This window comes from Ambystoma mexicanum, chromosome 12 (genome assembly GCF_040938575.1).
Source record: "Ambystoma mexicanum isolate Mex_15411 chromosome 12, UKY_AmexF1_1, whole genome shotgun sequence".
Lineage (NCBI taxonomy): Eukaryota > Metazoa > Chordata > Amphibia > Caudata > Ambystomatidae > Ambystoma > Ambystoma mexicanum.
The window spans coordinates 440,657,165-440,671,923 of record NC_090936.1 but is presented as its reverse complement, the minus strand read 5'-3'; the positions used below and the strand labels follow the sequence as shown (position 1 = coordinate 440,671,923).

The 14,759-nt window shown below is 53.1% G+C and overlaps 2 protein-coding genes across 7 annotated transcripts in view; one reads left to right on the top strand and one right to left on the bottom strand.

Moving 5' to 3' along the window:
* The window catches only part of LRTM2 (leucine rich repeats and transmembrane domains 2), a 106,703-nt gene extending 94,330 nt beyond the window's left edge, over positions 1-12,373 (bottom strand). Inside the window, exon 1 of the mRNA XM_069628632.1 lies at positions 11,618-12,373. The gene's annotated coding sequence lies outside the window, so the exon portion shown is untranslated. The remainder of the gene's footprint in view (positions 1-11,617) is intronic.
* The window catches only part of CACNA2D4 (calcium voltage-gated channel auxiliary subunit alpha2delta 4), a 1,390,363-nt gene that overhangs the window by 1,057,777 nt on the left and 317,827 nt on the right, over positions 1-14,759 (top strand). The gene's annotated exons all lie outside the window — the stretch shown is intronic.

Here is a 14,759-nt window from a genome sequence, read left to right as displayed (position 1 = left end):
TCTGGCGGGGCACTCCTGTACCGCCATGAGAAGGTTGCAAAGATGGTGATGGCATGTGTCATGCTCCACAACATGTGCGTACGTAGAAATGTGCCCATGCCCCCTGACGCAGAACTGCAAGCACCTGAAGATGGTCATGATGAGGGTGGGGATGTGGCAGCACCTCAAGGAGTCTGCGAGGCACCGGAGGGCCGTGACATTCGTCAGCATCTCATTGATGCATGCTTCTAGCACTCACGCCTGGTGGCTGATACATGGACACGGTACTCGTGGCACTGTGTGTGTCTGGTACATGCACAATATGGACTGTACGCCTATGATGGCCTAGTACACAAAGATCATTGTCCACACATCTCATTGGTTGATCGTGCATTGTTTATGGCATATGTGATATCATGTTGAACACCCTATCGACCCGCCACCCAAGTGAGCCCAAAACACCCCCTCCACCCTCCTACCTCCCCCCCGAACACCAGTGTCCAAAGATGCTCATCGTCAGTGGGCAGTCGCTATTGCAAGCCCCCTCTGCGGGTATCAGGGGCACCCCTGCCTGTGGAGCGCAGGTTCCTCCCAGATCTACGTTGGGGGCTGCCCTGGACGGAACTTGCAACGGATGATGTCTCTGCCTGCTCACGTCCATGCATGTCCCTAAGGGTTTGTGAGAGCTCAGTGAGCACACGGCGCACTGCGGCAAGTTCGGCACATACGTCTTTGGACGTCGCATGCAGTTCCCCCCTCAGGCTCTCGGTGCTTCTCTCCATTTGGACTCTCAGGCTCTCGGTGCTACTCTCCATTTGGACTCTCAGGCTCTCGGTGCTACTCTCCATTTGTACTCTCAGGCTCTCGGTGCTACTCTCCATTTGTGCCCTTAGTGTCTCTGTACTTCTCTCCATTTCTGCCCTAAGTGTCTCAGTTGATGTTTCTATGTCTGCCTTAGTGCCCCCACATTCATCGGCATGGTCCTTGAGGAGCGTGGCCAGTTGCTGCTGTTGCACGATTAACTGGTCGAGGGACTGTTGCCTCTGCTGGGCCATGGCCATTTGCGGTGGTGTCACAGAGGGGCTGGTGACCTCATGTTGCCTTGCCACAGGGCTTGTGGGGGATGGCCAGTCGTCGTCTTGTGGGTGCCCCTGCGTGGTATCCTCATGGTGTACGGGATGGGACAGACAGGGGGATTGGGACAGGTCATGGATGGATCTGACTTCGACATCCCCGTTTTCTGTGTCGGAGCATGCTGCCATCAATGGGGTGTCACCTATGGTGCTGCTGCCACCAGAGGCAGTGCCTTCTGTGGCATCCATTGGGGGGACCTGTGGTGGTGGTGTTGTGGGCATGCTGGCTGCTGGGGTGCCTGTTGATGTTCCCTCCTGTGTGCTGCCACCTGATTTGTGCTGCTGCCGTGTCTTGATCCGTGCAGCTGAGGTGGAGGGTCTTTGGCCGTTGGTCTTGGCCCTCTTTGCAGGTGTGCTGGTAGGGGTGTCCTGATGCTCGTCGTTTGGATCGGACCCTGTGGTGGAGTAAAGGAGGGCGAGGGTTATTAATGGGTCTGTGGGAATTGGAATGGCATTGTATCACATGCATTGGGGTGGTACCTGAGGGTGATTTGGGTCGGGGCCTTGGAGGTGCATTCATTTGTGTGTGGAGTGAGGGTGCAGTTGTTTGGCAGCCTGCAGTTAGGGTGTGCCTGCTGCACGTGTAGTGGGTGTTTTAGGGGTTTTTAATTATTTATGTATTTATTGTGAGTTTTAAAGTGCGCTATCAGGCCAATGTGTGTGGACGTTCTCCTGGACATGTGTTTCTGTTGCACTATGGGGACACATGGTACTTCACATGATTGGAAATTGTGGATTTAGCATTGTTTTATTTGGGCCACCTACCTGATTCTTCGGATGTCTGCACTCCTTTCTCCATCCCTCCGACTCCCTCTATGCTCTCCATTCCAATGGTGGAGGCACAGATTTCTTCCCAGGGGGTCAACTTGATGGGTGATTCCGATCCTCCCCCGGTGGCTGTGGCAATGTTGCGGTTGGCAGAAAGTATGCTACGGACGCGTATCCGCAGGTCGTCCCATCGCTTTCTGCATTGCTGTGGGTTGCGGGGTGCGGTCCCCACCGCACTTACACGCTGTGCCACCAGGGCCCATATGGCCTTCTTGTTCGCAAGTGCCGTCCTGGTCATTTGCGTCGAGAAGACGACGGCAGCATTCTCCTGGAGGGTCTCTGTTAGCACGGTGAGTTCCTCACGGGAGAAGTGGACCTGCCGCTTGCGGTCGCACGCTTTCTTCGCTACTTTTCCCATTTTTCTTGGTTTCGCTAGGGTGGATGACGGGTTGGGGTGTGTCTCGGGGTAGTGTTTTTAGTGGTTGTGTGGATTTTGTGGTTTTATAGGTGTACGGCGGGATGTTTCCCGTTCCGGGAACATGTTTTTACTTCCGTTTCCGTATATTTACGGTCACCGTACTTTCCGGTTGGCGCTCACTGCGGTGTCCGCTAAGATGGGTGGCGGTATTGCACCTAGGGCGCCGTACGGCGGCGGTGTGGGCCGTTTTGGGGTCATTTCCGCCATCGCGGACTTTGCACTTCCGCCATGCCGTGGTGCTCGTGCTCGATGGGTCGGAATGGGCCGCACTTTGCTCCTTCGTGCAATGGCGGAAACGCTATTTACGCTGTGGCGGTCCGGTCAGTCACTTTCCGCCAGGGTCGTAATGAGGGCCACCGTGTTGGAGAGCCCCGCCGGCGCCATTTCCGTGTTAAGCAAGTGTGACACCGTGTTGGAGAGCCCCGCCGGCGCCATTTCCGTGTTAAGCAAGTGTGACACCGTGTTGGAGAGCCCCGCCGGCGCCATTTCCGTGTTAATCAAGTGTGACACCGTGTTGGAGAGCCCAGCCGGTGCCACTTCCGTGTTAATCAAGTGTGACACCGTGTTGGAGAGCCCAGCCGGCGCCATTTCCGTGTTAATCAAGTGTGACACCGTGTTGGAGAGCCCCGCCGGCGCCATTTCCTTTGTTCGTCCTTCTTTTTTTCCAGTACATCATCTGGGCCCATTTTTTGGAAGAGCGAGCCAGCCGTGCCAGCTGCTTGCCAGTGTCAATCTCTTTACACCTCCAGGGGAATGCTATCCATTGCAGCAATGCCTCTGTGTATCCGTGGCGCCTCTCAAAATATGGTGCACCACCTAGACTCTATAGACTTGGTATGTTCCGCCTGTACAGGTGACTGAACAAACTTCTGATTCTGAATTGAACTGTTTGCTATCTTTTGGCGAGCTAAGTTAGGGAACATAAGTAAGAATGCCAGACGTTTACATAGTGCCGCGTGCCCGATTCCTTCTGCTTCTGAGCACTCTGATAATGCAGGTTATAACTACCCAGCAATGGATCGGCCTTGAAAGAATGAAGGGCTGTGTCAGATCTGCCTGGATTCGAACCTGTGACTGCAGACAACACACGGAAAACTGAGGCCGGGGCTGAACTCACCGAGCTATCTTATCGGAGGCCGGGGCTGAACTCACCGAGCTATCTTATCGGAGGCCGGGGCTGAACTCACCGAGCTACCTGACCCGTCTAGGTGTATGAGAGTGCAATGTAATGAAAACTGGCCTTGTACAGCTCAACTTCTGTCCTGTTGGCGGACTCTTGGCACTAGTTCGTGTTAGGAGTTAGTGGGAAGAGATGGGATGGCAAGATGCAAAGCTTGAGGTGTCTAGGGGTGCAGACCAGCAGAACCTGTCGCCTGTGTGAGATGTTGTGAGGGCACTTGGGGTATGTGTATCCAGAAGGGGGCAAGAGGTGTGGGGTTTGCTAGTGGTGAGGTGTGCCCTGAGAGCAATCATGGGTCGGGGTTTGCTGGAGGGCTCCGGAGGGAGGTGTCGGGCGGAGGGAGGTGTCGGGATGTGCAGGTAGGGGGGCTACTAGCAGGGGTCTCCCTCGGTGTGTGAGCAGCTAGTTTAAGGTGGGAAGTGGAAGGGGGAGCACGTCACGTACCTTCCCCAGCCACTCTCCAAGCATGTTTTTGAATGGAGGTGACTCAAGACTGCATGGCGTCTGTGACTCACTTCCTGCACAGTGCAGTGCCCTATCAGGTGGCTTCCTTGGAGGGCGAACCTCACTCTTGCTGCTCCCCTGCTGGTGGTCTGCCAGTGTCCTGCCTCCTCTAGGGCCAAAGAGCCTTTCACATAGTCAGGAAAGAGAACTGGGGCACCACACTTTGCGAGGTGGTTTCAAGCCACTGTGACACCGGAAGAACACGTGAGCTCTTGGGACCCGCCCCACTGCTGCAAAAGACCAGGTAGGGCTCAATCTAGGACCTGGAAGGCAACCAATCAGGTAGACCCATGCATGGGAAGATGTCCATTCTGAAACCCAGAGAAGCTCGGCAGCTTGAGGGCGTCTGCCCCCACACATCAAAACTTAAAAATGTGCAAGACTCTTTTTTGAAGCTTGGTACTCATTGATTCTTTCGTTTGTTTTACTTTTAAAACAATGCATTTATTTTTGTTCCCTTTTCTCCATTTGGATTGTTGTTATCTTGTGGAGTAATTAGTCAATAGAACGCCCAGGTAGATGAAAGACTCCATGATCGTTTGATCCTTGGCATCTCTACTGGGCCTGCCAGCTGACTGGCAGTGGTGTTCCCCAAGAGCAAGGGTTTCAGTAAAACGCCAAACCGGCGTAGGGTGAAGCAGGGTGCATTGGTGGTCCTCTGGTACCCTGATAGTAGAGCGGATAGCTCAAGCCCAACACGTGCCCCTTAAGAGGGCGATGCTGTGAGGCATAGGTTACAACCCGGCGAGCAGACTCGGCTTGATAAATTGAGTAGCATGCGTGGGTAATAATGAGGCGATATGCCCTAAGGTGGTGCGGCAGCCCTGTATGTAACGGCCCGCTGTCCAAAGTAAGGGCTTGAGCACACTGAGGGTTCCTTAACGAGGATGGCAGGCCGTTACCTACAGGGCCGGCCCGCCACCAAAGGGCATATCACCATCAGCACCAGTGTAGTTCATAGCATCCCGTTCACAGAGAGAAAATACTACACCAACATGGCGGAAGGCCATTCCATTTCCATGATGGCCAAACGGAGCAGGGACAGGAATGAGAACAGCTGCGGCCGCGGGACCTGCCACCGCAGCAATCCGGTAAGTGGGATTGGGGAGGGAGAAAAAAAAAGCAGGGTCGGTGGGGGGAAGATGACGGGCAGGGGAAGCGGCCATCAGGCGGCTTGGAAAGTGGGCTAACACTAGCAGTGTTCCCGATTGGCTGGCTTCCTCACTTATTTTCCCAATCTTTTCCATTTAAACATTTCCACATCATTTTGAGTATGAATTTCTATCTCCTTACTCCTAGTCTTAAAATATCCCATGGTTGCCATAAATCCGCTATGGTATCGGACACTTTAAAATACCAAATCATCTACATTTTCTTTCTCTTAGTCGACATTTGGTTCATGTTTACAATTTAAAAGTGCATCAGTCTTAGTTCAATCTAGATTTTGATTCAAATATTTTGTTCAAAAATCTAACCACTCCAAACACAAGTGAATGATTTTCCCCCAATCTCAACATGAGGCAGCATTCCTCCGGGGTCAGGGTGCTTGCTTCGTTTACACATTTCCCCATACATATTGTTCTATAATCAGTCAAACCTGTTCAGTAAACAATCATATGCTTCCAGGTTTCCACCGCATCTGTTTTGGCACAATATCTACACCACATTTTAGATTTTTCAATTTGCCTTCGGGCTCCAATGACTTCCTTGGTTTCAAATAGATGCATACGCATGAATTGTATACTTGATTTTTTACATGGGAACTTAATCAGATATTTTGGCAGAGACCTTACAGGTCTAGTTTCTCCGTGATAGTCTCCCATCAGTGTACATGAGTTCCTCCTGGTCTGGGTAGATATCCGGTCAGCTTTGTACACTTTACGCTTTACTCTATCCGGATTAGTGACCAGGTCTTCTGTTTTTACGTTTAAGTCTATTCGGCATTCGGTACATTTCTGTTTCCAGAAGACGAGGGACCACGCCAGTTCTCTGTCTGGAATAGTTCTCAAGATTTTTAAAGGTGGGACAGAGTCTGGGATGAAGCTTTTCCAAAACAGGGATAGAGTTTTCCAAAGGCTCACTGCATAGACTGAATAGAGTCCCAATTCAAATCTTATCACCGCGTTAGGAAGAGCCTTAGGCAAGCTCAGGACCTTTTTGCAGAATATTCCCTCTAGGACCTCCCAAGACTGCCAAGGGAGGTTTAATCCAGCTTCTGCACCATATGATAAGATAGGTATGACCTTCATATTATACAAGGACACCATTGGGAGCATCGAGAATCTTCCAATTCTGTTGTGGAGTCTTCGGCCCTGTGCTGCCACGCTTTTCACTTTTATCCTCAAGCTTAGGGCCCGCAGCGGTTCCACCATGCTCTGGTTTATACAAACACCCAGATATATAATATTCTCGATTTTTTCAAGCGATTCCTTCCCTATGATCCATTTAAATTTCCGGACCCCTCTTTCTGCATTTATTATCATTACCTTTGATTTTATTGGTGTTAATACACAGATCATTAATCCTAATATAGGACTCCAGAGATGTTAGTCTTATCTGGAGACCTAGAGGCATTTTGTCTATTAGGATTAGATCGTCAGTGTGTAGGACCCAAGGAATAGGAATGCATTTGATTTTTGGAGGAAAGGCCTTGATTTGTGTTTGATGGGCAGCAAAGTCTGAGATGCATAAATTGAACAAGTTGGCTGCCAGTGAGCAACCCTGCTTGAGATCTCGATGGGTCATTTTTTCACTAGTCAGCCCTCCCCTCGTGTTCATACGAACTTGCATAGATGTCCCGGTGTAGAGCTCCCTAGTCGCTAATAATAGCTTGTTGGGGCATCTAAAGGTCTTTGATTTTTCCCACACTCTCTCCCTGTTGATCCCATTGCCGATTGTTTGAGATCCAACAAGGCTACATAGATTTTGGTTTTGCTCTTCTGTGCCTGCATTTTTAGGATGTTCATCAGGAAGAGATTGACCAAGGTTCCAAACCCCTTAACGAATCCTGTTTGTCTGTGATCTAAAATTCCTGCTTCATTTGCCCAGCTCGTTAAATGACCCAGGACTAACGAGGCAAATAGTTTCCCCAAAATCTCAAGAAGGGCGGTAGGGCGATCATTTTTGGAATTCGATCTGTCGCCCTTCTTGAATATGGGCACAATGATAACCTTTTTCCATGACAAATGGACCTTTCTTGTTTGCATTATTTGTTGGAATAGCCCATAGGCGAATTCTCTGCCCATTGTTCAGGATTTTGTTTCAGGATACTATTAGTGAGACCGTCCGAACCTGGAGCTCTAGATGTACTTAGCCTCACAATGAGATTGAAGATGTCACCTTTCTCATGTATGTAACATACATAAAAGATGGCTTGAAAAGTACACAAACCATAGTAAGGTACACACATAAATATATAAAGGCTTACATTTATATATTTGTTAGCGTGCCTTTCTATGGTTTGTGTATTTCACGATGGCTTGAAAAGTACACAAACCATAGTAAGGTACGCACACAAATATATAACATTAATATATCTGTGTGCATACCTTATGGTTTGCATACTTTTCAAGCCCTCTTTTTTAAACATTTCTCCATTTATAAAAGATGGCTTGAAAAGTATACATTTCAATCCATCTTTATAAAGCTTTGACAACGGACAAAGCATAAGGCGTCTTTGTCCGGCAGCAAAACTTTATAAAAGATGGCTTGAATTGTCTACTTTTCAAGCCATCTTTTATAAATCTCGAAATATGTCAAGGAATCCCCAGGTTCGCCAAAGGTTAAAGACACCTCAGCGGCCTGGGGAAACAAAGGGACAGTAACTTCCTCTGGTGACCTCTTGGGCGAGGGGTCACCAGAGGAATTTACAGTGGCTGACAGAAGTGCCAGCCAGCTTGCCTGACTTAATGGGGGGAATCTCCCGTCGTGGCTGTGGCCGCAGTGGGATAATGTGTCCCGCCATTTTGTGGTGGGACCGGGGGGCCCCAGCAAGGCCTGGCTTAGCCCCACTTTTTGGAGACTGCCAGGGCTGGGCCCGGCTGGCCCCAGCCCACTTAAAGCACTGTGTATTGTGCTTCATGCCTGATTCCTCCTGTTTGTAGGCACAGTAACAATAAGTGTTTCTACTACCAAACGTAATGGTGTTCATTTGATCGACCTCACAAGGATAAAGGATTCGGCCCAGCCGACATCTGAACTTGGAAAGTGCAAGCTGGCACATGTCAGAATCGAGTGATTATTTTGCTCGAACTAATGATGGATGTTCTTTGATTATGCATTGAAAAAAGAAACCTTTATTATGAAATCATCCATCTTCCGTTCCTGTCCCTTCCAGTCTTGTTTCAACATGGTAATAGCCACATACACATGCACCCCTGCGGGCTTCACAGGCCAGTAATGGCCGGGGCCCACGGTACTGTTACCAGCCCACGAAGACTGTGCAGAGGGTGATTATTGCTACTTGCGCCCAGGGGTGGACTGGCCTATAGGGAACTCTGGAGATTTCCCGGTGGGCCTCTGCACCCTTGGCCTCTTTTGTGTGATATGTCCAAATTTTCTCATAGCAATAGTATTGGGCTTGCTGAAAATGTGTCATATGGGGCCATTTTGAACTTTATTTCCAGGGCCTCTTTTGGTCCCCAGTAATTATTTCCAGGGCCTCTTTTAGTTCTCAGTCCAGCCCTGCTTGCGCCCCGGGTTTAGAAACCGAGGTACTGATGGCAAAAGGTTTGCTTGAAAGAATGGGTTATGTGCTCACCGCCGCCCGTTCCTCCAAACAAATACTCACCAAACATGGCTGCCATTGAAAGGGAAGGCAGTGCTGAATGCGGATCCCCTCGTCCATTTCCATGGTGGCAGCGGGCGGATCTGAGGAGTGGCACAGTAGTGCGGTAAAACAGACAGATACGTCTGAAGGAAAGGGGAGTGGGTGGGAGGTGGCGAGGGTAGGGGAGCGGGCCCTGAGCTGTAGGGAGTGGGTGGGAACGAGCCAGGTAGGTTTGAGCAATGCACAGCCTGCTCCAAACCATAGCTAAGATCCTTAGAATCAGTCTCGGTTTGGAGGAACCTAATTGGGTGCCGCACACGCCCTGGGTTGTAATACAAAGTATAACAATATCGCCACGTTTATAAGAGGCGTGCCATGACATATTCCTCCTGCTTCTAAGCACTGTAATAGTAGGTCTTGCATTAATAAGATATTTAACACTGAGATTTTAGGCATTACCAAAAGCTGCCATACACATTTAAGGAGAAATTGAAGGTCAGATTGCTCAGTAGGTGAAGCACTTGCTGCTGAGATATGTGTGTGATCTGCAGGTTGCAGTTTCTAATCCTGGCACGGCCAACTCAGCCTTTCATCCTTCAGAGGGTATGAAATGAGTGAAATTTTGGGTGGGTAATAATAATTGTTATAAAAGTGTTCTATATAAACAGCTTTGGTGAAAGCGCTATATACAATATCATTATTATTCTAAATGCCAGCATCAATAATTCCATGCAAAAGCTCAGGCTAGTGCCATTGTCTTGAGTTAGTGTGGCTTTAAGTGTGACTGTGGGCACTCTTATTCTACTTCCGGCATGCCCATATAGCAATCATAGCCTGATGTCCAAGCATGTCTGCAGCTGAATGGGGCTGGGTGATGAATGGGGCTGGGTGATGAATGGGGCTGGGTGGTGAATGGGGCTGGGTGATGAATGGGGCTGGGTGATGAATGGGGCTGGGTGATGAATGGAGCTGGGCGATGAATGGGGTTGGGTGATGAATGGGGCTGGGTGATGAATGGGGCTGGGTGGTGAATGGGGCTGGGTGATGAATGGGGCTGGGTGATGAATGGGGCTGGGTGGTGAATGGGGCTGGGTGATGAATGGGGATGGGTGATGAATGGGGTTGGGTGATGAATGGGGCTGGGTGATGAATGGGGCTGGGTGATGAATGGGGTTGGGTGATGAATGGACAGGTTGTAAATGAGAGGGCTTTCACGCAGCTTGCTGAGAGCAAAACTCACGTGTGTTTCCTTGCTGTCGTCACTGATAGGTGGCGCCCAACTTTTGCCTATAGGCCTCTGTGTATCCCCCGCCACCCCAACCCACCAACACAATTCTCGTGCCGCCATTGGCTGAAGATTGCTCATTCTGCCCATTCAGTGCTTGGCATCCATGCTGAGATGGTAGACAAATTGGTTTTGGAACCCGATTCCTGGGCTGGGTGCAACTGATGCGTTACCAACGCTTCTTTCTTCCCCGCGTAGAGGGCCGTATGCCTGTTTGTGACTCCCTCCTGCCACTGCCTGTGCCCGCCGAGTCTGCCTCAGGATCTCGTTCACGCTGCCGCTCAGCTCGGGGGGCATTGCTGGCATCCAGCCCACCCACTTTACTGCCGCACCTTTCCAGGACACCGTGCCATTGCATCCGTGACCGTGCCATTCAGGAGTACCTTTATCCTGCACGATGGCGCTTTGCATGCTGGGGCTTGTAGTTTCGCCTCTCCCTCCTTGCCCATGGGCCTACAATCCCAGCATGGGGGCTGCTGGCGCCTATGCTGTGCCTGACTTGGACGGCATCGCTCTACAGTCAGACAGCGCCTCCCTGTTATAACGCTCCAGGGAGTAAGGGACAGGGGGGGGGGGTGGGGGGGGGGTGCCTGAAAGGGAAAACATCGGGTGCTTTTCTTCTGATTGCCCCCACGCTTCTTACGTGCATCACAGCCTGTGCTTATTCCAATGGCAATGCTTGAAAACCAAGTGAATTAGTTTGGGCGTATTCTGGAGTCGTCACCTATCAATTCCTTTGTAGATAGTTCAGTGGGTTGATGCACTTGCTGAAGACTCCTTAGTGGAGCCAAATGCAAATACCGGCAACGCTGGCAGCTTTTCAGAATAACAAGATGAATCGAGATATTTACAGCTCCAAGAAGCCGTGAGATTGTGATTGCGAACGCTGTATGAAATGCAACAGAAGTCAGTGTTACTGCAACGCCTATGGGTTTTCCAAAGCATGTTTTACGTTGAAGCCCCTCGAGTCCAAGTAGACGCTTTCCGCCGCCAGAAGGTTGTCAAACAAAAAGAAGCGGCCCGGCCATTACCCCCAAAACAGTGCTGTGTGTTCATGGCTACCGGGGCCTTCCCTAAAAAAATACCTGGGCGGGATTAGGGGACCCCGTTTTCAGGGGCTTTCAGGGGCATTCTGGAACCCATCGCCTAGGAAGGCACCCCCCCCCCCCCCAGCCAGAGTGGCATAACCCTGCCTTTCCCACGCACCTGCTCAGCGCCCGGCGATCATAAAGGGGGGGGGGGCGATAATACGACACTGCTTTGGGGACAGCGCAGACTGTGCCTGGGTGTCTAGTCCCATGTAAAACCCACTCCATTTCTCGACATTGCAAAGATGTCAAGTTGGGGGGTTCGAACCGATTACCCAGCGATCTCCGCAACAGGCGCATTAACCCACTGAGTTCTTTTGGATAGCCTCTGTGATGACGTTTAAGGCATGATGAGAAAATGGCCCATGTTTTGTTCTGCCCACTGGGTACGGGGGGGTGGGGACTGAGCCCCGCGAGACATCACGTTCACTTACTGTTCTCCTGAGAGAGGGGCTCCTGTTTAGCTCGCGGGGTCCTCCTCCGACAGCCTTTCCCGGGGTCGAGATCAGAAAGTCGCCCCCCTCCGGTCCTCTACCGCCCCGGGAGCTTGGGCGCCGAGCCCGCCAGCGGGGGGGCAGTCAGGGTCCGCGGCGGCGGGAGGAGGGCAGGAGGAGACCACCATCCTTGGCGCGCAGGCGGGAGTGAGGCGGGGAGGAGAGACGGAGAGGCGCTGTGGAGTGACAGCTGGGCTCGCCTGCGTGGTGACAGCAGCAGAGGAGGCGGGCGGGTGGCACCCGCACTGGCACCCCGGGCACGGAGCTCAGTTATTGCCCCGCGCTTCTGGCAGCCAGAGCGAAGGCACCTCACGCGCGGTTGCCAGGGTGGGGCCTTCAGGGGGGCAGCGCACATTCCCGTCCGCGCCGGCTTCCTTTCCACAGGTGTGCGGCTCCAGCGTGAGGGTGCGCGCGCCCCTGGGAGAGGGGCTACGCCCCCCACCCCCCACCTGTGAGAGACCTGCGGGGAAGACTCATGGGGGCGAGAGCTGGGGGCGGAGGGAAACCTGCACGGCCGCCCACGGGGGGCGCAGGATCAGAAAGGAAGGCTGTGCAGAGGGGGCGAGTGACGGGCAGGTGGGGGTGAAGGAGACTGGCTGAAGGGGAGTCTTCATAATCCCCCCCCCCCCAGCTTCCTCGCAGCATCCCCTGCTGCTGCTGCTGCCGTGAGGTGGTGAAGAGTAGTGAAGAGTAGTGAGCGGTTAGAAGGGAATATCAGAAGTCAGAGGGCCCCACCCTGCCCATATAGAAGGGGGTGGACTGGGCGTCGTGGGTGCGGCTTTAATTGATATACCATGACATGCACACGTGTGTTTTTTCTCGTTCGTGTGGGTCATGTTTTCTAACCGTGTATTGTGTAAGTAAGGCGTCATACGGTAACCCCCGGCCTCCTGCGTCACGCTGGCTATATCATACAAGGCGGTCTGAATGCCAGCGCAGGCGCTCTGCCTGAACGCCTGCAGTGCCCGCGATGCCGTGCAGCAGTGTCCCTTCCGCCACCCGTACAGTGCTGGCGACGCTGGCAGTGCCGCCCCCTGCACCGTATGCAGTGCTGGCGGCGTTGGTGGTGCCCCCTCCAGTACGCATGCAGTGCTGTGTAGGTGATGCTGGCAGTGCCACCTCCTGCACCTTATGCAGTGTTGGCAGTGCCCCTCCTGTACGCATAGAGTGCTGTGCTGGTGGTGCTGGCAGTGCACCCTCCTGTATCCATAGAGTGCTGTGCTGGTGGTGCTGGCAGTGCCCCCTCCTGTACGCATGGAGTGCTGTGCTGGTGATGCTGGCAGTGCCACCTCCTGCACCTTATGCGGTGCTGGCAGTGCCCCCTCATGTACGCATAGAGTGCTGTGCTGGTGATGCTGGCAGTCCCCCTCCTGTACCTTATGCGGTGCTGGCAGTGTCCCCTTCTGTACGCATAGAGTGCTGTGCTGGTGGTGCTGGCAGTGCCTCCTCCTGTACGCATGGAGTGGAGTGCTGTGCTGGTGATGCTGGCAGTGCCACCTCCTGCACCTTATGCGGTGCTGGCAGTGCCCCCTCCTGTACGCATAGAGTGCTGTGCTGGTGATGCTGGCAGTGCCCCTCCTGTACCTTTTGCGGTGCTGGCAGTGCCCCCTCCTGTACGCATAGAGTGCTCTGCTGGTGGTGCTGACAGTGCCCCCTCCTGTACGCATGGAGTGCTGTGCTGGTGATGCCGGCAGTGCCACCTCCTCCACTTATGCAGTGCTGGCAGTGCCCCCTCCTGTACGCATAGAGTGCTGTGCTGGTGGTGCTGGCAGTGCCCCCTCCTGTACGCATGGAGTGCTGTGCTGGTGATGCTGGCAGTGCCACCTCCTGCACCTTATGCAGTGCAGGCAGTGCCCCCTCCTGTACGCATAGAGTGCTGTGCTGGTGGTGCTGGCAGTGCCCCCTCCTGTACGCATGGAGTGCTGTGCTGGTGATGCTGGCAGTGCCCCTCCTGTACCTTATGCAGTGCTGGCAGTTCCCCCTCCTTTACACATGAAGTGCTGTGCTGGTGATGCTGGCAGTGCCCCTCTTGTACCTTATGCAGTGCTGGCAGTGCCCCCTCCTATACGCATGGAGTGCTGTGGTGGTGATGCTGGCAGTGCCCCTCCTGTACCTTATGCAGTGCTGGCAGTGCCCACTCCTATACGCAGGGAGTGCTGTGCTGGTGATGCTGGCAGTGCCACCTCCTGCACCTTATGCAGTGCTGGTGATGCTGGTAGTGCCCCCTCCAGTACGCATGGAGTGCTGTGTAGGTGATGCTGGCAGTGCCACCTCCTGCACCTTATGCAGTGCTGGCAGTGCCCCCTCCTGTACGCATGGAGTGCTGTACTGGTGATGCTGGCAGTGCCCCCTCCTGTACCTTATGCAGTGCTGGTGATGCTGGCAGTGCCTCCCTCCTATACCCATGCAGTGCGAGCGATGTTGGCAGTGCCCCTCTTGAGCAGAGGACATACAGTGCTGGTAATACTGGCAGAACTGCTCTTGAGCAGGTTGCCAGCACACTTACAGTACTGATGATGTTGGAAGTGCTGCTCCTGAGCAAAAGGGGGCTGCCCTTCCTGCACACATGCAGTGCTGATGACGCTGACTGACAGTGCCTCTCATGAGCAGGGAACCTGCCCCTTCCGCTACCCATAGTGTAGGTGGTGCTGGCAGTGCTGCTCCAGAGCAGGGGACCTGCCCCTTTCTGCACCCGTGTAATGCTGGTGATGCTGGCAGTGAGGCTCCAGAGCAGGGCACCTGCCCCTTTCTGCACCGATGCAGTGCAGGTGGTGCTGCTCCAGTGGAGGGGACCTGCCCTTTCTGCACCCATGCAGTGCTGGCATTGCTGCTCCAGAGCAGGGGAACTGCCCCTTTCTAAACCCATAGTGCAGGGGATGCCGGCAGTGCTGCTCCAGAGCAGGCGACCTGCCGCTTTCTGCACCCATGCAGTGCAGGTGGTGCTGGCAGTGCCGTTGCGGAGCAGGGGAGCTGCCCCTTTCTGCCCCATGCAGTGCTGGTGATGCTGTCAGTGCTGCTGTAGAGCAAGGGAGCTGCCCCTTTCTGCACCGATGCAGTGCTGGTGATGCCAGCCCCTTTCTGC